At 43.6% G+C, this 19,447-nt stretch overlaps 10 non-coding genes across 10 annotated transcripts; all 10 read right to left on the bottom strand.

Annotated features, from left to right (window-relative positions):
- Nucleotides 1–544: 544 nt before the first annotated feature.
- Nucleotides 545–708, bottom strand: LOC144936834 (U1 spliceosomal RNA). The gene has a single exon (XR_013637489.1). It is a non-coding gene; the product is annotated as a U1 spliceosomal RNA (small nuclear RNA).
- Nucleotides 709–3,017: 2,309 nt separating this feature from the next.
- LOC144936998 (U5 spliceosomal RNA) lies at nt 3,018–3,133 on the bottom strand. The gene has a single exon (XR_013637544.1). It is a non-coding gene; the product is annotated as a U5 spliceosomal RNA (small nuclear RNA).
- Nucleotides 3,134–3,993: 860 nt separating this feature from the next.
- Nucleotides 3,994–4,157, bottom strand: LOC144936826 (U1 spliceosomal RNA). Its single transcript, XR_013637488.1, has one exon. It is a non-coding gene; the product is annotated as a U1 spliceosomal RNA (small nuclear RNA).
- A 2,663-nt stretch (nt 4,158–6,820) lies between these two features.
- LOC144936940 (U5 spliceosomal RNA) lies at nt 6,821–6,936 on the bottom strand. Its single transcript, XR_013637519.1, has one exon. It is a non-coding gene; the product is annotated as a U5 spliceosomal RNA (small nuclear RNA).
- An 860-nt stretch (nt 6,937–7,796) lies between these two features.
- LOC144936820 (U1 spliceosomal RNA) lies at nt 7,797–7,960 on the bottom strand. Its single transcript, XR_013637487.1, has one exon. It is a non-coding gene; the product is annotated as a U1 spliceosomal RNA (small nuclear RNA).
- Nucleotides 7,961–10,623: 2,663 nt separating this feature from the next.
- On the bottom strand, nt 10,624–10,739 carry LOC144936935 (U5 spliceosomal RNA). Its single transcript, XR_013637518.1, has one exon. It is a non-coding gene; the product is annotated as a U5 spliceosomal RNA (small nuclear RNA).
- An 860-nt stretch (nt 10,740–11,599) lies between these two features.
- LOC144936813 (U1 spliceosomal RNA) lies at nt 11,600–11,763 on the bottom strand. The gene has a single exon (XR_013637486.1). It is a non-coding gene; the product is annotated as a U1 spliceosomal RNA (small nuclear RNA).
- Nucleotides 11,764–14,529: 2,766 nt separating this feature from the next.
- LOC144937007 (U5 spliceosomal RNA) lies at nt 14,530–14,646 on the bottom strand. The gene has a single exon (XR_013637546.1). It is a non-coding gene; the product is annotated as a U5 spliceosomal RNA (small nuclear RNA).
- Nucleotides 14,647–15,517: 871 nt separating this feature from the next.
- LOC144936808 (U1 spliceosomal RNA) lies at nt 15,518–15,681 on the bottom strand. Its single transcript, XR_013637485.1, has one exon. It is a non-coding gene; the product is annotated as a U1 spliceosomal RNA (small nuclear RNA).
- Nucleotides 15,682–17,297: 1,616 nt separating this feature from the next.
- On the bottom strand, nt 17,298–17,413 carry LOC144936929 (U5 spliceosomal RNA). The gene has a single exon (XR_013637517.1). It is a non-coding gene; the product is annotated as a U5 spliceosomal RNA (small nuclear RNA).
- Between the last annotated feature and the right edge of the window lie 2,034 nt (nt 17,414–19,447).

The raw sequence follows: 19,447 nt of genomic DNA, 5'->3' as shown, positions 1-19,447 counted from the left end.
CAATTTACCACGTATAATTTAACACGTAGGATTTCACGACAAAAAATCAATAATAGTTTTTTTTTGGGTTACATCGCGTAAATATATAAATGAGTCGTTAAACGCGCCACCATCCGACAGCCAATTGGTACGGTTTGTCACGTAAATAGAACACGCCAATTCGTTATTCGTACAGCACACCGGTGTATTGGAAAGCAAAACCACAACATTTACAATCGACGTTTCACCAGAAATTACAACTAACTTCATCAGGCGAAAGCCATAATTTGTGGAAAAATCCTCCTATTTCGTTTCTTAAACAGAGGGGTAAGATGTGATGACCGTAACTTGTGAGCTTTTCTTGATCGAAGTGGGGAGAGGGGGTTAATGAATGCAAATTAATGGCAATGCGTAACAATTGCCGGTTGGGTGATTCATATGCTAATCAACGTATGCATGCGCATTATTACCACAGACCCAACTTATAACGCCATCCTTCGTTTGTCTTAATATGTCGCCGAACAAAGAAACACACCAAGACAAACATTATTTTTCTTTAAATATTCGGGGGATAGCGCGAACGCAGTCCCCCAGTATCACAAATTATACAGTCGAGTTTCCCGCATTTGGGGAAATCGCAGGGGTCAACCCACCCGCAGTGCAATGGATGAGCCTCGCCCTGGGAGGACCACCTAAGTGATCATGGTGCCTCCCCTGTCAGGTAAGTATGAGTTGGGCTGCTCCCACTATCCCTATATGACTCAGAATCCTGTACCTTTACGCTATGGGCTTCGTAAAGTTTTTAAGTGGTGATAATTGAAAATGTTAAATTATTTAACACTGTAATTTTACAATAAGAAGAAAAATCTTAGTCAAACAATCACTAGATTGAAAAGGTAACATTTATGTTAGCTGAAAGCAGTTTACGAAGTAACTCCACAAATGCATTCTGGGTAATGTTTGTTCAAGTAGAGTTGCCATTTTAGAGGTTTTACCTTCATTTACAGGAGTACTTATATCCTTTTTGTTATATCCCACAACTATACCAAGGGAACATTCTCATTACCATAACCATCATAAACCGATAGAACTCATAGCCATTGACAGCAGACTTTCAGGCTTCGCTATGAATTCACATTGTACGTAATGGCCATTTCACCCACTATGCGCCCGTCAGACAAGCAGGGTGACCAGCAGAGGGCAGTGCCTCACGATTGTTGGACTGTGCGCAGAAAGAACCACGCAGGAGTACAGGAACCCCCCACAATTTCACGAAAAATAAAACATTTAAAATACTATATTTTTTAAACACGCTTTAATGAAATGTACTGTCCGAGCTGCCCCTCCCCCTTCCCCCATCGCCCCTCCCCTCCTTTCACATCCCCCGCCCCTCGGCGTGACTCCTTGAGGCTTGCCGTGACGTCAGGGACCGTGGTGATTTGCAGGCAACGTGAGGTGAGCGTCGACAATTAGAGCCGTTAAAAAATCCTTTTTATGCGTGGCATCGGTTTCATTTTATTATTCATTTCTGTTTTTCTTGAGTAAGCAAGCAAGCAAGTGAAGTTAATATAAAGGATTTAAAAATGAAAGATCACCTCTTGACATGCCCCGTATATTCCCGAGGACACTAGCGTTGACCCGTTTTACCACTTTCAAGAACCTGGCGGCTTCAATTTAACTGCTCTATAAATAGTCTCCACTGTACAGCGTGGGGGCAGGGATTTCATGCCATGTGGTTAGTCAACATTTGCGTCATCATGAAACGGGCGGCTACAGTCCTCTCGTCCTCTGGCTTGAGATGGCTGCCACCTATGGGTCAGATGATTTTCTGCCACAATAAAGCAATTGGTAATTAAATATTTTTATAAAATTCCCTAAACAGTGTAAAATTTTGGAAAAAAATTTTCACAAAAATTAATTGCCAAGCACAACGAGTCTGTGTGGAAAATGTCAGCTCGATTGAATCACGGGAAGTGAGTTAAAAAACGACCGAAAGATTTGCACGGTCGTAAGAAAGCAAGCACGCAAGCAAGTGAACTTAATAAAAATTAACCCGTAAAAACAAAGTTTTTCACTATAAATCCTTTATATGCGTGGCGGCTAGAGTCCTCTCGTCCTCTGGCTTGAGATGGCTGCAATCTATGGGTCAGATGATTGTCTGCCAGTATTAAGCAATTGGTAATTAAATATTTAATTTGTTTTCCCTTAACAGTGTAAAATTTTGGGAAAACATTTTCACGAACATTAATTGTCTGTCACAACGAGTCTGTGTGGAAAATGTCAGCTCGATTGGATCACGGGAAGTGGGTTAAAAAACGACCGAAAGATTTGCACGGTCGTAAGCAAGCAAGCACGCAAGCAAGCAAGCATGCGAACTTAATATAAAGGATTTAATAAAGGATTTAAAAAGAATGTTTTCACTCCCGTGAAAATGGATGTCTTCAAGGAGCTTCTTTACACCTCCATGCACCTGGACCCTGCGCCTCACTCAATGGACCTTGTCTCAGTCGCTTTCTCTCTCACGCCGGAAGACGGTCGCTTGTTGCGATCGAAACGTCGCGATCTATAAATTTGCTATCTACGTGACCTTACCGAAATAACCAAAGAGTATTACTGGTAGGAACCTCCTGGTTACACCAGCCCACAGGGGATTATTGTGTCCGTCCGTCCGTCGTGAAGGGAGGGGCTGGGTGGGGGGTGGGAGGGGTGTGGCTGGGGAAGGGCTGGGTGGGGAGGGTGGGGCTGGGTGGGGCTGGGTGGGGAGGGGCTGGTCACCCCGTGGTGCCCTTATAAAACTCAACGTTTAACCTACTCACGCCGGCTTGTGCCCGCCCTCACAGTCGGCCATATTTGCGGAATATACACCATGCCGCCGTTGACCCTGGCCATTGACCGAGCAACCCAACGTTCCTACCAGCTCCCTCCGCAGGAATGTGTTACTAATTCTGGCTATAAATCAACTTCCATGTACAGTATTTTTCATTCAAAGCAGAGTGCGATTTTTCTGCAACGAAAAACAGTTTTTTATTATAAATTGGAGCCCTGCACGCAGGGCAATAAAAAATTGTTTACAGACTCGTTGAATTGTTCCTCTCCACGGAAATCTTTAGTAAAAGGCGAAAGATTTATTCGCTTTGAAGAGAAACCAGAGCATTTAACTTCAACAACCCACCCATCACGTTATTAGATAAGAGCCCTCCCTCTCTACTATATGGGGTCCCTAACCCTGACTCCCTCACATGAAAATAACATCACCTTTCCAAGATATTTCACAACGTGCATATTTATTCATCGAATAAAAAAACTCGAACATTTCCAATAGTTTAACGGTGGTTCTGGCTCAATGCAATTACAAAAAATCCTCTTCTTCGTCAGTGGTCCTGCAAGCGATTGTTTGTGTGTTTTAAATGTTCAACGTGAAAATAACGTAAACTTAGGATGCCCTTCTCATACGTTCGGATCGGAGACCTCAATTTACCACGTATAATTTAACACGTAGGATTTCACGACAAAAAATCAATAATAGTTTTTTTTTGGGTTACATCGCGTAAATATATAAATGAGTCGTTAAACGCGCCACCATCCGACAGCCAATTGGTACGGTTTGTCACGTAAATAGAACACGCCAATTCGTTATTCGTACAGCACACCGGTGTATTGGAAAGCAAAACCACAACATTTACAATCGACGTTTCACCAGAAATTACAACTAACTTCATCAGGCGAAAGCCATAATTTGTGGAAAAATCCTCCTATTTCGTTTCTTAAACAGAGGGGTAAGATGTGATGACCGTAACTTGTGAGCTTTTCTTGATCGAAGTGGGGAGAGGGGGTTAATGAATGCAAATTAATGGCAATGCGTAACAATTGCCGGTTGGGTGATTCATATGCTAATCAACGTATGCATGCGCATTATTACCACAGACCCAACTTATAACGCCATCCTTCGTTTGTCTTAATATGTCGCCGAACAAAGAAACACACCAAGACAAACATTATTTTTCTTTAAATATTCGGGGGATAGCGCGAACGCAGTCCCCCAGTATCACAAATTATACAGTCGAGTTTCCCGCATTTGGGGAAATCGCAGGGGTCAACCCACCCGCAGTGCAATGGATGAGCCTCGCCCTGGGAGGACCACCTAAGTGATCATGGTGCCTCCCCTGTCAGGTAAGTATGAGTTGGGCTGCTCCCACTATCCCTATATGACTCAGAATCCTGTACCTTTACGCTATGGGCTTCGTAAAGTTTTTAAGTGGTGATAATTGAAAATGTTAAATTATTTAACATTGTAATTTTACAATAAGAAGAAAAATCTTAGTCAAACAATCACTAGATTGAAAAGGTAACATTTATGTTAGCTGAAAGCAGTTTACGAAGTAACTCCACAAATGCATTCTGGGTAATGTTTGTTCAAGTAGAGTTGCCATTTTAGAGGTTTTACCTTCATTTACAGGAGTACTTATATCCTTTTTGTTATATCCCACAACTATACCAAGGGAACATTCTCATTACCATAACCATCATAAACCGATAGAACTCATAGCCATTGACAGCAGACTTTCAGGCTTCGCTATGAATTCACATTGTACGTAATGGCCATTTCACCCACTATGCGCCCGTCAGACAAGCAGGGTGACCAGCAGAGGGCAGTGCCTCACGATTGTTGGACTGTGCGCAGAAAGAACCACGCAGGAGTACAGGAACCCCCCACAATTTCACGAAAAATAAAACATTTAAAATACTATATTTTTTAAACACGCTTTAATGAAATGTACTGTCCGAGCTGCCCCTCCCCCTTCCCCCATCGCCCCTCCCCTCCTTCCACATCCCCCGCCCCTCGGCGTGACTCCTTGAGGCTTGCCGTGACGTCAGGGACCGTGGTGATTTGCAGGCAACGTGAGGTGAGCGTCGACAATTAGAGCCGTTAAAAAATCCTTTTAATGCGTGGCATCGGTTTCATTTTATTATTCATTTCTGTTTTTCTTGAGTAAGCAAGCAAGCAAGTGAAGTTAATATAAAGGATTTAAAAATGAAAGATCACCTCTTGACATGCCCCGTATATTCCCGAGGACACTAGCGTTGACCCGTTTTACCACTTTCAAGAACCTGGCGGCTTCAATTTAACTGCTCTATAAATAGTCTCCACTGTACAGCGTGGGGGCAGGGATTTCATGCCATGTGGTTAGTCAACATTTGCGTCATCATGAAACGGGCGGCTACAGTCCTCTCGTCCTCTGGCTTGAGATGGCTGCCACCTATGGGTCAGATGATTTTCTGCCACAATAAAGCAATTGGTAATTAAATATTTTTATAAAATTCCCTAAACAGTGTAAAATTTTGGAAAAAAATTTTCACGAAAATTAATTGTCAAGCACAACGAGTCTGTGTGAAAAATGTCAGCTCGATTGAATCACGGGAAGTGAGTTAAAAAACGACCGAAAGATTTGCACGGTCGTAAGCAAGCAAGCAAGCACGCAAGCACGCAAGCAAGTGAACTTAATAAAAATTAACCCGTAAAAACAAAGTTTTTCACTATAAATCCTTTATATGCGTGGCGGCTAGAGTCCTCTCGTCCTCTGGCTTGAGATGGCTGCAATCTATGGGTCAGATGATTGTCTGCCAGTATTAAGCAATTGGTAATTAAATATTTAATTTGTTTTCCCTTAACAGTGTAAAATTTTGGAAAAACATTTTCACGAACATTAATTGTCTGTCACAACGAGTCTGTGTGGAAAATGTCAGCTCGATTGAATCACGGGAAGTGAGTTAAAAAACGACCGAAAGATTTGCACGGTCGTAAGCAAGCAAGCAAGCACGCAAGCACGCAAGCAAGTGAACTTAATAAAAATTAACCCGTAAAAACAAAGTTTTTCACTATAAATCCTTTATATGCGTGGCGGCTAGAGTCCTCTCGTCCTCTGGCTTGAGATGGCTGCAATCTATGGGTCAGATGATTGTCTGCCAGTATTAAGCAATTGGTAATTAAATATTTAATTTGTTTTCCCTTAACAGTGTAAAATTTTGGAAAAACATTTTCACGAACATTAATTGTCTGTCACAACGAGTCTGTGTGGAAAATGTCAGCTCGATTGGATCACGGGAAGTGGGTTAAAAAACGACCGAAAGATTTGCACGGTCGTAAGCAAGCAAGCACGCAAGCAAGCAAGCATGCGAACTTAATATAAAGGATTTAATAAAGGATTTAAAAAGAATGTTTTCACTCCCGTGAAAATGGATGTCTTCAAGGAGCTTCTTTACACCTCCATGCACCTGGACCCTGCGCCTCACTCAATGGACCTTGTCTCAGTCGCTTTCTCTCTCACGCCGGAAGACGGTCGCTTGTTGCGATCGAAACGTCGCGATCTATAAATTTGCTATCTACGTGACCTTACCGAAATAACCAAAGAGTATTACTGGTAGGAACCTCCTGGTTACACCAGCCCACAGGGGATTATTGTGTCCGTCCGTCCGTCGTGAAGGGAGGGGCTGGGTGGGGGGTGGGAGGGGTGTGGCTGGGGAAGGGCTGGGTGGGGAGGGTGGGGCTGGGTGGGGCTGGGTGGGGAGGGGCTGGTCACCCCGTGGTGCCCTTATAAAACTCAACGTTTAACCTACTCACGCCGGCTTGTGCCCGCCCTCACAGTCGGCCATATTTGCGGAATATACACCATGCCGCCGTTGACCCTGGCCATTGACCGAGCAACCCAACGTTCCTACCAGCTCCCTCCGCAGGAATGTGTTACTAATTCTGGCTATAAATCAACTTCCATGTACAGTATTTTTCATTCAAAGCAGAGTGCGATTTTTCTGCAACGAAAAACTGTTTTTTATTATAAATTGGAGCCCTGCACGCAGGGCAACAAAAAATTGTTTACAGACTCGTTGAATTGTTCCTCTCCACGGAAATCTTTAGTAAAAGGCGAAAGATTTATTCGCTTTGAAGAGAAACCAGAGCATTTAACTTCAACAACCCACCCATCACGTTATTAGATAAGAGCCCTCCCTCTCTACTATATGGGGTCCCTAACCCTGACTCCCTCACATGAAAATAACATCACCTTTCCAAGATATTTCACAACGTGCATATTTATTCATCGAATAAAAAAACTCGAACATTTCCAATAGTTTAACGGTGGTTCTGGCTCAATGCAATTACAAAAAATCCTCTTCTTCGTCAGTGGTCCTGCAAGCGATTGTTTGTGTGTTTTAAATGTTCAACGTGAAAATAACGTAAACTTAGGATGCCCTTCTCATACGTTCGGATCGGAGACCTCAATTTACCACGTATAATTTAACACGTAGGATTTCACGACAAAAAATCAATAATAGTTTTTTTTTGGGTTACATCGCGTAAATATATAAATGAGTCGTTAAACGCGCCACCATCCGACAGCCAATTGGTACGGTTTGTCACGTAAATAGAACACGCCAATTCGTTATTCGTACAGCACACCGGTGTATTGGAAAGCAAAACCACAACATTTACAATCGACGTTTCACCAGAAATTACAACTAACTTCATCAGGCGAAAGCCATAATTTGTGGAAAAATCCTCCTATTTCGTTTCTTAAACAGAGGGGTAAGATGTGATGACCGTAACTTGTGAGCTTTTCTTGATCGAAGTGGGGAGAGGGGGTTAATGAATGCAAATTAATGGCAATGCGTAACAATTGCCGGTTGGGTGATTCATATGCTAATCAACGTATGCATGCGCATTATTACCACAGACCCAACTTATAACGCCATCCTTCGTTTGTCTTAATATGTCGCCGAACAAAGAAACACACCAAGACAAACATTATTTTTCTTTAAATATTCGGGGGATAGCGCGAACGCAGTCCCCCAGTATCACAAATTATACAGTCGAGTTTCCCGCATTTGGGGAAATCGCAGGGGTCAACCCACCCGCAGTGCAATGGATGAGCCTCGCCCTGGGAGGACCACCTAAGTGATCATGGTGCCTCCCCTGTCAGGTAAGTATGAGTTGGGCTGCTCCCACTATCCCTATATGACTCAGAATCCTGTACCTTTACGCTATGGGCTTCGTAAAGTTTTTAAGTGGTGATAATTGAAAATGTTAAATTATTTAACACTGTAATTTTACAATAAGAAGAAAAATCTTAGTCAAACAATCACTAGATTGAAAAGGTAACATTTATGTTAGCTGAAAGCAGTTTACGAAGTAACTCCACAAATGCATTCTGGGTAATGTTTGTTCAAGTAGAGTTGCCATTTTAGAGGTTTTACCTTCATTTACAGGAGTACTTATATCCTTTTTGTTATATCCCACAACTATACCAAGGGAACATTCTCATTACCATAACCATCATAAACCGATAGAACTCATAGCCATTGACAGCAGACTTTCAGGCTTCGCTATGAATTCACATTGTACGTAATGGCCATTTCACCCACTATGCGCCCGTCAGACAAGCAGGGTGACCAGCAGAGGGCAGTGCCTCACGATTGTTGGACTGTGCGCAGAAAGAACCACGCAGGAGTACAGGAACCCCCCACAATTTCACGAAAAATAAAACATTTAAAATACTATATTTTTTAAACACGCTTTAATGAAATGTACTGTCCGAGCTGCCCCTCCCCCTTCCCCCATCGCCCCTCCCCTCCTTCCACATCCCCCGCCCCTCGGCGTGACTCCTTGAGGCTTGCCGTGACGTAAGGGACCGTGGTGATTTGCAGGCAACGTGAGGTGAGCGTCGACAATTAGAGCCGTTAAAAAATCCTTTTTATGCGTGGCATCGGTTTCATTTTATTATTCATTTCTGTTTTTCTTGAGTAAGCAAGCAAGCAAGTGAAGTTAATATAAAGGATTTAAAAATGAAAGATCACCTCTTGACATGCCCCGTATATTCCCGAGGACACTAGCGTTGACCCGTTTTACCACTTTCAAGAACCTGGCGGCTTCAATTTAACTGCTCTATAAATAGTCTCCACTGTACAGCGTGGGGGCAGGGATTTCATGCCATGTGGTTAGTCAACATTTGCGTCATCATGAAACGGGCGGCTACAGTCCTCTCGTCCTCTGGCTTGAGATGGCTGCCACCTATGGGTCAGATGATTTTCTGCCACAATAAAGCAATTGGTAATTAAATATTTTTATAAAATTCCCTAAACAGTGTAAAATTTTGGAAAAAAATTTTCACGAAAATTAATTGCCAAGCACAACGAGTCTGTGTGAAAAATGTCAGCTCGATTGAATCACGGGAAGTGAGTTAAAAAACGACCGAAAGATTTGCACGGTCGTAAGCAAGCAAGCAAGCACGCAAGCACGCAAGCAAGTGAACTTAATAAAAATTAACCCGTAAAAACAAAGTTTTTCACTATAAATCCTTTATATGCGTGGCGGCTAGAGTCCTCTCGTCCTCTGGCTTGAGATGGCTGCAATCTATGGGTCAGATGATTGTCTGCCAGTATTAAGCAATTGGTAATTAAATATTTAATTTGTTTTCCCTTAACAGTGTAAAATTTTGGAAAAACATTTTCACGAACATTAATTGTCTGTCACAACGAGTCTGTGTGGAAAATGTCAGCTCGATTGAATCACGGGAAGTGAGTTAAAAAACGACCGAAAGATTTGCACGGTCGTAAGCAAGCAAGCAAGCACGCAAGCACGCAAGCAAGTGAACTTAATAAAAATTAACCCGTAAAAACAAAGTTTTTCACTATAAATCCTTTATATGCGTGGCGGCTAGAGTCCTCTCGTCCTCTGGCTTGAGATGGCTGCAATCTATGGGTCAGATGATTGTCTGCCAGTATTAAGCAATTGGTAATTAAATATTTAATTTGTTTTCCCTTAACAGTGTAAAATTTTGGAAAAACATTTTCACGAACATTAATTGTCTGTCACAACGAGTCTGTGTGGAAAATGTCAGCTCGATTGGATCACGGGAAGTGGGTTAAAAAACGACCGAAAGATTTGCACGGTCGTAAGCAAGCAAGCACGCAAGCAAGCAAGCATGCGAACTTAATATAAAGGATTTAATAAAGGATTTAAAAAGAATGTTTTCACTCCCGTGAAAATGGATGTCTTCAAGGAGCTTCTTTACACCTCCATGCACCTGGACCCTGCGCCTCACTCAATGGACCTTGTCTCAGTCGCTTTCTCTCTCACGCCGGAAGACGGTCGCTTGTTGCGATCGAAACGTCGCGATCTATAAATTTGCTATCTACGTGACCTTACCGAAATAACCAAAGAGTATTACTGGTAGGAACCTCCTGGTTACACCAGCCCACAGGGGATTATTGTGTCCGTCCGTCCGTCGTGAAGGGAGGGGCTGGGTGGGGGGTGGGAGGGGTGTGGCTGGGGAAGGGCTGGGTGGGGAGGGTGGGGCTGGGTGGGGCTGGGTGGGGAGGGGCTGGTCACCCCGTGGTGCCCTTATAAAACTCAACGTTTAACCTACTCACGCCGGCTTGTGCCCGCCCTCACAGTCGGCCATATTTGCGGAATATACACCATGCCGCCGTTGACCCTGGCCATTGACCGAGCAACCCAACGTTCCTACCAGCTCCCTCCGCAGGAATGTGTTACTAATTCTGGCTATAAATCAACTTCCATGTACAGTATTTTTCATTCAAAGCAGAGTGCGATTTTTCTGCAACGAAAAACTGTTTTTTATTATAAATTGGAGCCCTGCACGCAGGGCAACAAAAAATTGTTTACAGACTCGTTGAATTGTTCCTCTCCACGGAAATCTTTAGTAAAAGGCGAAAGATTTATTCGCTTTGAAGAGAAACCAGAGCATTTAACTTCAACAACCCACCCATCACGTTATTAGATAAGAGCCCTCCCTCTCTACTATATGGGGTCCCTAACCCTGACTCCCTCACATGAAAATAACATCACCTTTCCAAGATATTTCACAACGTGCATATTTATTCATCGAATAAAAAAACTCGAACATTTCCAATAGTTTAACGGTGGTTCTGGCTCAATGCAATTACAAAAAATCCTCTTCTTCGTCAGTGGTCCTGCAAGCGATTGTTTGTGTGTTTTAAATGTTCAACGTGAAAATAACGTAAACTTAGGATGCCCTTCTCATACGTTCGGATCGGAGACCTCAATTTACCACGTATAATTTAACACGTAGGATTTCACGACAAAAAATCAATAATAGTTTTTTTTTGGGTTACATCGCGTAAATATATAAATGAGTCGTTAAACGCGCCACCATCCGACAGCCAATTGGTACGGTTTGTCACGTAAATAGAACACGCCAATTCGTTATTCGTACAGCACACCGGTGTATTGGAAAGCAAAACCACAACATTTACAATCGACGTTTCACCAGAAATTACAACTAACTTCATCAGGCGAAAGCCATAATTTGTGGAAAAATCCTCCTATTTCGTTTCTTAAACAGAGGGGTAAGATGTGATGACCGTAACTTGTGAGCTTTTCTTGATCGAAGTGGGGAGAGGGGGTTAATGAATGCAAATTAATGGCAATGCGTAACAATTGCCGGTTGGGTGATTCATATGCTAATCAACGTATGCATGCGCATTATTACCACAGACCCAACTTATAACGCCATCCTTCGTTTGTCTTAATATGTCGCCGAACAAAGAAACACACCAAGACAAACATTATTTTTCTTTAAATATTCGGGGGATAGCGCGAACGCAGTCCCCCAGTATCACAAATTATACAGTCGAGTTTCCCGCATTTGGGGAAATCGCAGGGGTCAACCCACCCGCAGTGCAATGGATGAGCCTCGCCCTGGGAGGACCACCTAAGTGATCATGGTGCCTCCCCTGTCAGGTAAGTATGAGTTGGGCTGCTCCCACTATCCCTATATGACTCAGAATCCTGTACCTTTACGCTATGGGCTTCGTAAAGTTTTTAAGTGGTGATAATTGAAAATGTTAAATTATTTAACACTGTAATTTTACAATAAGAAGAAAAATCTTAGTCAAACAATCACTAGATTGAAAAGGTAACATTTATGTTAGCTGAAAGCAGTTTACGAAGTAACTCCACAAATGCATTCTGGGTAATGTTTGTTCAAGTAGAGTTGCCATTTTAGAGGTTTTACCTTCATTTACAGGAGTACTTATATCCTTTTTGTTATATCCCACAACTATACCAAGAGAACATTCTCATTACCATAACCATCATAAACCGATAGAACTCATAGCCATTGACAGCAGACTTTCAGGCTTCGCTATGAATTCACATTGTACGTAATGGCCATTTCACCCACTATGCGCCCGTCAGACAAGCAGGGTGACCAGCAGAGGGCAGTGCCTCACGATTGTTGGACTGTGCGCAGAAAGAACCACGCAGGAGTACAGGAACCCCCCACAATTTCACGAAAAATAAAACATTTAAAATACTATATTTTTTAAACACGCTTTAATGAAATGTACTGTCCGAGCTGCCCCTCCCCCTTCCCCCATCGCCCCTCCCCTCCTTCCACATCCCCCGCCCCTCGGCGTGACTCCTTGAGGCTTGCCGTGACGTAAGGGACCGTGGTGATTTGCAGGCAACGTGAGGTGAGCGTCGACAATTAGAGCCGTTAAAAAATCCTTTTTATGCGTGGCATCGGTTTCATTTTATTATTCATTTCTGTTTTTCTTGAGTAAGCAAGCAAGCAAGTGAAGTTAATATAAAGGATTTAAAAATGAAAGATCACCTCTTGACATGCCCCGTATATTCCCGAGGACACTAGCGTTGACCCGTTTTACCACTTTCAAGAACCTGGCGGCTTCAATTTAACTGCTCTATAAATAGTCTCCACTGTACAGCGTGGGGGCAGGGATTTCATGCCATGTGGTTAGTCAACATTTGCGTCATCATGAAACGGGCGGCTACAGTCCTCTCGTCCTCTGGCTTGAGATGGCTGCCACCTATGGGTCAGATGATTTTCTGCCACAATAAAGCAATTGGTAATTAAATATTTTTATAAAATTCCCTAAACAGTGTAAAATTTTGGAAAAAAATTTTCACGAAAATTAATTGCCAAGCACAACGAGTCTGTGTGAAAAATGTCAGCTCGATTGAATCACGGGAAGTGAGTTAAAAAACGACCGAAAGATTTGCACGGTCGTAAGCAAGCAAGCAAGCACGCAAGCACGCAAGCAAGTGAACTTAATAAAAATTAACCCGTAAAAACAAAGTTTTTCACTATAAATCCTTTATATGCGTGGCGGCTAGAGTCCTCTCGTCCTCTGGCTTGAGATGGCTGCAATCTATGGGTCAGATGATTGTCTGCCAGTATTAAGCAATTGGTAATTAAATATTTAATTTGTTTTCCCTTAACAGTGTAAAATTTTGGAAAAACATTTTCACGAACATTAATTGTCTGTCACAACGAGTCTGTGTGGAAAATGTCAGCTCGATTGAATCACGGGAAGTGAGTTAAAAAACGACCGAAAGATTTGCACGGTCGTAAGCAAGCAAGCAAGCACGCAAGCACGCAAGCAAGTGAACTTAATAAAAATTAACCCGTAAAAACAAAGTTTTTCACTATAAATCCTTTATATGCGTGGCGGCTAGAGTCCTCTCGTCCTCTGGCTTGAGATGGCTGCAATCTATGGGTCAGATGATTGTCTGCCAGTATTAAGCAATTGGTAATTAAATATTTAATTTGTTTTCCCTTAACAGTGTAAAATTTTGGAAAAACATTTTCACGAACATTAATTGTCTGTCACAACGAGTCTGTGTGGAAAATGTCAGCTCGATTGGATCACGGGAAGTGGGTTAAAAAACGATCGAAAGATTTGCACGGTCGTAAGCAAGCAAGCACGCAAGCAAGCAAGCATGCGAACTTAATATAAAGGATTTAATAAAGGATTTAAAAAGAATGTTTTCACTCCCGTGAAAATGGATGTCTTCAAGGAGCTTCTTTACACCTCCATGCACCTGGACCCTGCGCCTCACTCAATGGACCTTGTCTCAGTCGCTTTCTCTCTCACACCGGAAGACGGTCGCTTGTTGCGATCGAAACGTCGCGATCTATAAATTTGCTATCTACGTGACTTTACCGAAATAACTAAAGAGTATTACTGGTAGGAGCCTCCTGGTTACACCAGCCCACAGGGGATTATTGTGTCCGTCCGTCCGTCGTGCAGGGAGGGGCTGGGTGGGGCTGGGTGAGGAGGGGCTGGGTGCGGAGTGTGGGGAGGGGCTGGGTTTGGAGGGGAGGGTGGGGAGGGGCTGGGTGGGGAGGGTGGGGCTGGGTCGGAGGTGGGAGGGGTGGGGCTGGGTGGGGAGGGGCTGGTCACCCCGTGGTGCCCTTATAAAACTCAACGTTTAACCTACTCACGCGGGCTTGTGGTGCCCTTATAAAACTCAACGTTTAACCTACTCACGCCGGCTTGTGCCCGCCCTCACAGTCGGCCATATTTGCGGAATATACACCACGCCGCCGTTGACCCTGGCCATTGACCGAGCAACCCAACGTTCCTACCAGATCCCTCCGCAGGAATTTGTTACTAATTCTGGCTATACATCAATTTCAATGTACAGTATTTTTCATTCAAAGCAGAGTGCGATTTTTCCGCAACGAAAAACTGTTTTTTATTATAAATAGGAGCCCTGCACGCAGGGCAACAAAAATTTTGTTTACAGACTCGTTGAATTGTTCCTCTCCACGGAAATATTTAGTAAAAGGCGAAAGATTTATTCGCTTTGAAGAGGAACCAGAGCATTTAAATTCAACAACCCACCCGTCACGTTATTAGATAAGAGCCCTCCCTCTCTACTATATGGGGTCCCTAACCCTGACGCGCCCTCACATGAAAATAACATCACCTTTCCAAGATATTTCACAACGTGCATATTTATTCATCGATTAATTAAACAACCCGAATATTTCCAATAGTTTAACGGTGGTTCTGGCTGAATGAAATTACAAAAAAATCATCTTCTTCGTCAGTGGTCCTGAAAGCGATTATTTGTATGTTTTTAATGTTCAACGTGAAAAAAACGTAAACTTAGGATGCCCTTCTCATACGTTGGGTTCGGATCGGTGACCTCAATTTACCACGTATAATTTAACACGTAGGATTTCACGACAAATATCCATAATAGTTTTTTTTTTGGGTTACATCGCGTAAATATATAAATGTGTCGTTAAACGCGCCACCATCCGACAGCCAATTTGTAAGGTTTGTCACGTAAATAGAACACGCCAATTCGTTACTCGTATAGCCACACCGGTGTATTGGAGAGCAAAACCACAACATTTACAATCGACGTTTCGCCAGTAATTACAACTAACTTCATCAGGCGAAAGCCATCATTTGTGGAAAAATCCTCCTTTTTCGTTCCTTAAACAGAGGGGTAGATGTGATGACGTAACTTGTGAGCTCTTCTTGATAGAGGTGGGGAGGGGGGGGTTAATGAATGCATATAAATGGCAATGCGTAACAATTGCCGTTTGGGTGATTCATATGCTAATCAACGTATGCATGCGCATTATTACCACAGACCCAACTTATAACGCCATCCTTCGTTTGTCCTAATATGTCGCCGAATAAAGAAACGCACCAAGACAAACATTATTTTTCTTTAAATATTCGGGGGATAGCGCGAACGCAGTCCCCCAGTATCACAAATTATACAGTCGAGTTTCCCGCATTTGGGGAAATCGCAGGGGTCAACCCACCCGCAGTGCAATGGATGAGCCTCGCCCTGGGAGGACCACCTAAGTGATCATGGTGCCTCCCCTGTCAGGTAAGTATGAGTTGGGATGCTCCCACTATCCCTATATGACTCAGAATCCTGTACCTTTACGCTATGGGCCCTCGTAAAGCTTTTAAGTGGTGATAATTGAGAACGTAAAATTAAATTGAGAACGTAAAATTATTTAACACTGTAATTTTACAATAAGAAGAAAAATGTTAGTCAAACAATCACTAGTTTGAAAAGGTAACATTTATGTTAGCTGAAAGCAGTTTACGAAGTAACTCCACAAATGCATTGACAGCAGACTTTCAGGCTTCGCTATGAATTCACATTGTACGTAATGGCCATTTCACCCACTATGCGCCCGTCAGACAAGCAGAGTGACCAGCAGAGGGCAGTGCCTCACAATTGTTGGACTGCGCAGAAAGAACCACGCAGGAGTACAGGAACCCCCCACAATTTCACGAAAATTTTAATATGAAAAAATAATAATGTTTTAAACACGCTTTAATGAAATGTACTGTCCGAGCTGCCCCTCCCCCTGCCCCCATCGCCCCTCCCCTCCTTCCACATCCCCCGCCCCTCGGCGTGGCTCCTTGAGGCTTGCCGTGACGTAAGGGACCGTGGTGATTTACAGGCAACGTGAGGTTAGTGTCGACAATTAGAGCCGTTAAAAAATTAACCCGTAAAAACAAAGTTGTTCACTATAAATCCTTTATGTGCGTGGCGGCTAGAGTCCTCTCGTCCTCTGGCTTGAGATGGCTGCCACCTATGGGTCAGATGATTGCCTGCCACCATTAAGCAATTGGTAATTAAATATATTTTTTTTTCCTAAAAAGTGTAAAGTTATGGAAAAAAAATTTCACGAAAATAAATTGTCACGCACAACGAGTCTGTGTGCAAAATGTCAGCTCGATTGGATCACGAGAAGTGGGTTAAAAAACGACCGAAAGATTTGCACGGTCGTAAGCACGCAAGCAAGCAAGTGAACTTAATATAAAGGATTTAAAAAGAATGTTTTCACTCCCGTGAAAATGGATGTCTCCAAGGAGCTTCTTTACACCTCTATGCACCTGGACCCTGCGCCTCACTCAATGGACCTTGTCTCAGTCGCTTTCTCTCTCTCACCGGAAGACGGTCGCTTGTTGCGATCGAAACGTCGCGATCTATAAATTTGCTATCTACGTGACTTTACCGAAATAACCAAAGAGTATTGCTGGTAGGAACCTCCTGGTTACACCAGCCCACAGGGGATTATTGTGTCCGTCCGTCGTGCAGGGAGGGGCTGGGTGGGGGGTGGGAGGGGTCGGGCTGGGTGGGGAGGGTGGGGAGGGGCTGGGTGGGGCTGGGTGGGAGGTGGGAGGGCGGGGCTGGGTTGGGAGGGGCTGGGTTGGGAGGGGCTGGTCACCCCGTGGTGCCCTTATAAAACTCAACGTTTAACCTACTCACGCCGGCTTGCGTCCGTCCTCACAGTCGGCCATATTTGCGGAATACACCACGCCGCCGTTGACCCTGGCCATTGACCGAGCAACCCAACGTTCCTACCAGCTCCCTCCGCAGGAATATGTTACTAATTCTGGCTATACTGTACATCAACTTCCATGTACAGTACTTTTCATTCAAAGCAGTGCCATTTTTCCGCAACGAAAGACTGTTTTTGATTATAAATAGGAGCCCTGCACGCAGGGCAACAAAAAATTGTTTACAGACTCATTGAATTGTTCCTCTCCACGGAAATCTTTAGTAAAAGGCGAAAGATTTATTCGCTTTGAAGAGAAACCAGAGCATTTAACTTCAAAATCCCACCTGTCACGTTATTAGAGAAGAGCCTGCCCTCTCTACTATATGGGGTCCCTAACCCTGACTCTCTCTCAAATGAAAATAACATCACCTTTCCCAGATATTTCACAACGTGCATATTTATTAATCGATTATTGAACATTTCCTTGAATGTTTATGTTTAACTATTGATATTTTCTTTCTTTAAAAAGATGCTGTCACGTTATATTTATCCCCCACCGGAAATCTAATTTGCATACCGACCTCACAACCGGAAATCGTCCGAGTGGAGCGCCACGTGTCCAATGACAAAGATTCCCCGTGTAGCCTCCAACAGACACAACGCAAGGGGGGGTGGGTGGGCCAGCAAACAACACCCGACCGCCTTTGTCTCCCCACAGTGGCGATGCTTATACACACCGCACCAGGTACACATTCGAGGCCGAGTAGACCTAGGGGAGGAGGCCCCCACGGGTGCCGGTTCCATGTAATCGCCGCGTTCGTAGCGTTCCCTGCTACTCCACCACCACCTCCATATGTGCTGTTCGCCCCCTGTCGGACGAGCTGTGGTTCAGGTCTCGTCTTTTTGCCGCGGGGTGGGCGATCACGAAGAACATTCACGATTTAAATACGACGGCACCGGAACGCAGATATAATCGCGTTTGTTTGCATTGTCAAAAAAATAAACCGCCCCGACTCGTTCTTGTTCTATTGTGTGTGGATGCCGTGAACGAGTGTGTCTCTGTACGCACCGCTAATGTAAATGGTGCTTTGCTAATGTTAAGAGTGTAATGTGCATCTTACAACTGCAATTGAAGTGCTTGGAGTGAACTTAATCGCTGCTGGTGAACGGACTTCGGCCAAGAATAAACTTTAAGAGGCACCTTAGTGGATTACTTATCCATAAATATTTTTTTTTAATGTTAAATCGCGTAAATGTAAATGTGTCGTTAAACCCGCCACCACCCGACACGGCCAACGAGTACGGGATGTCACGTAAACAACACGTGGCAATTACCAGTTACTTTAGCACGACGGTATGTTGGAGAATAAACAAAAATTACTTTATTATGGATATTGGTCGAGGATGCTGACGTATTTACGTGGAACTTAATGTATACTCTTCCATACTTAACCACGCTGTGTCAGTACGGATTGGTAAGGGCGGGAGCATAGATTAGTGCAGTACAATGGATTTGGGATGTTTATGCACTGCCCCCTACTGATAGTCCTCGCAACAAAGTGGAGGGGCCTCATCCATCCAGCAGTGAATTGACAATTACAAAGCTATACTATACACTACTATCCTACACACTATGCACTACTATACAGCATACACTACCATACACTACACTATACACTACACTACTATACACTACACTATACACTACACTACTATACACAACACTGCTATACACTACACTATGCACGACACTATGCACTACACTACTAAACACTATGACGGGCATACACCACGCTCCCACCCCCACCCATACGATTTACCTGTATTATTGTACAGAGGAATTGAGTTTTCAGGTCCATACGGCGTACAGCCATTTCAATGCGGGCAACAACATGTTTTTGTCTATTTGTTTGTTTCTGCCTTGCGATGGGACTTCGTAGGATTAACGTTGAGATTTATAAGGGCACGGGGTGACCAAAAAGGTCTGAATTTGTAATAATGTCGGCACTGCTATGGGGTTCTTCTTCTTCTTTAGTGCTGCCTAACGGCGTGTGCGACTTCACGATGATATTGGTCCCGGTCTAGCACGGCGTGTAGAGTTTGTGCTGCTGTTGTTAATTGTAGCCATGTTTTGATGTTACTGAGCCATGTCGTTTTTGGCCGTCCTGGTCGTTTTTTCCCTTCGATTTTTCCTTCCAGGATTAGCTTTAATAGCTGGTATTTGTGGTCGTTTCGGGCAATGTGGCCTAGGTAGTAACACTTCCTGCTAATGATGGTCTTCAGCAGTTGCCTGTCAGTGCCCATATCTTGCAGAACTTGTGTATTGCTGGTTTTGGCTGTCCATAGGATTTTCAGCATTC

The sequence above is a fragment of the Lampetra fluviatilis genome, chromosome 1, assembly GCF_964198595.1.
Source record: "Lampetra fluviatilis chromosome 1, kcLamFluv1.1, whole genome shotgun sequence".
NCBI classification, from domain to species: Eukaryota; Metazoa; Chordata; class Hyperoartia; order Petromyzontiformes; family Petromyzontidae; genus Lampetra; species Lampetra fluviatilis.
The sequence above is the reverse complement of the archived record's forward strand: the minus strand, read 5'-3'. Positions and strand labels throughout refer to the sequence as shown.